Raw genomic sequence first — 2,110 nt, 5'->3', positions numbered from 1 at the left:
TTTGCTACTTGAATTCACAGAATGGCAGTTTTAAAATTTTCTCGTGTAACTTGTGCCACCCCATTTCCTTTTTTTCCTTAATTTTTAATGCGATGTACTCCTTGAGAATCATCTCACGAAGCTCTGGAGGCAGGCTTTGAATGGCCTCGGAAAGTTGAACATCGGACCAATATCTTGCAGTAGCTATGTCAGCATATACAGTTTGTACACATTTCTTCAATAGGAAAAAAATTCTAGCGCATTTTTTGTATATAATCAGTGCAGGCATTTCTTCAAGAAAAAGTATTTGTGTGCCGATTGATTACAGACTCTACAGCTTCGCTGGGCCGCTCACGCGATTTAATTGTTATACTGTTTGCGTGACACACACATAAGATGAGGGTTCTGGTCGCTGATTTTCTTGCTGTTTTTCCCCGAACCCCAGGGTGGGGAGGGGTGACAGGGTTCGGGGAAAGGCTGCAAGAATTTCTGAGCCAGAACCCTCATCTTATATGCGTGTCGCTGTCTTTTCGCTGATTCTCTTCTTCCCCTAGCTCCATTCTCTCTTTTTCTTTTCCATATTATCCAGGTTCCTTGCGCATTTTTTTTCCTTTTTTTACCTTGTACCCCTGCAGGTCTCGAACCACTTACCTTTCGCATACCTCTTGCTTACCAGTCTCTCTTCCACACCACTACACTACCAGGTTCAGTTGAAAATTTCCACTGGAAAAATCATTTTTATTTTACTTCACTCGCTCACCTTGCCAAAAATTTACATTAGAATTGAATTATTCCTCTGTTTAAAGCATGTTTCACGCTGCATGAAAACACGCATCGCATGTTTTTATCACTAGCTCCCTGGTAAATATAAAGGGGATGATTTATTTCTTTCTCCCTGTTGCCTCTACTCTCTTGTCATTTACAGTTTACTGTTTTTATAGAAATGTCTACTCTAAACTTCTTTAAATTGTGTAAAATTTTGGTGGATCACGATCAGTGCATACAGTGGTGCAAGGAACACAACCTGCTCGCGTCATCAGTTATGTGTCCACGGGAAAATTGTAGCAATACATTGACGTGGACACGACAAGTTTCATCGCAAGATGGGTTCGAATGGTGGTGTTCGAGAAGAAAACGCAATGGCATGGCATCAATGCGCCAGAACTCATGGTTTTCTGGAAGCAGGCTGTCCATTGAAAAAGTATTAGCCCTAACGTACGCTTGGGCGCACAAATTTACTATTACTCAAGCAGTGCATGAGACCTCACTAGATGACGAAACCACGTCAACAGAAACGGTGATAGATTGGTATAACTATTGCCGAGAGGTTTGTGCCGACAGAATCATGAATCATCATGCGGGGCAAATAGGCGGACCAGGTAAGACTGGAGATTGATGAGTCCAAATTTGGCAAGACGAAGTACAACCGCGGTCGCTACATCGAAGGACAGTGGGTCTGTGGCAGCATCTGCCATGAGACCAAGGCCTGCTTTCTTGTTCCGGTAGTGCAAAGGGATAAAGACACACTCTTGCCCATCATACGTGCCCACATATTGCCGGGGACACGTGTGATGAGCAACATGTGGAAAGCTTACGACTGCCTAAAAGACGAGGGCTATAGTCATCTCACAGTTAACCATAGCCTAAACTTCGTAGACCCAGACACAGGTGCGCACACCCAGCGCACTGAAAATACATGGTGGGGAGTCAAACAAAGTATGCCTCATACAGGAACATCCAAAGATCTCTTTGAAAGCTACCTACAGGAATGGATGTGGCATAAGCACTATGGAGATGATCCTTTTGGAAACATCAAGCATATCGCCGACTTGTACGAAGTGCGCAAAGATGCGTAAATTGTTCCTTGTACCACTGTATGCACTGTTCATGATCTGATCGCCACTTCATGGAGGAAAGAAACAAAATACACAGCTTCATCACATGGGTCTGAACTTGAGGAAGGAAATCAAGGGGAAAAAAACGCTGAGAGACGCGACAGGTAAGCTATAATTTTTATTTCACTTTGTTTACATTTACAAAATGAGTATAATAGTGGCTAACCCGCTCAACAGATTATCGCTAACCGCAAGCAGCCAGTTTTGCTTAGGCCTAAAGCAGTATTTTTAAGCTT

The 2,110-nt window shown here is 43.1% G+C and overlaps 1 pseudogene; it reads left to right on the top strand.

Moving 5' to 3' along the window:
• The first annotated feature begins 808 nt into the window (after positions 1–808).
• On the top strand, positions 809–1,855 carry LOC149110655 (uncharacterized; annotated as a pseudogene).
• Positions 1,856–2,110: the final 255 nt, after the last annotated feature.

The sequence above is a fragment of the Orbicella faveolata genome, unplaced genomic scaffold (assembly GCF_042242905.1).
Source record: "Orbicella faveolata isolate gen_17 unplaced genomic scaffold, um_ofav_v1 contig_24, whole genome shotgun sequence".
In the NCBI taxonomy this organism is placed as follows: Eukaryota; Metazoa; Cnidaria; class Anthozoa; order Scleractinia; family Merulinidae; genus Orbicella; species Orbicella faveolata.
Note: the sequence above shows the minus strand (reverse complement) of the source record. Positions and strands in the feature narration are given on the sequence as shown.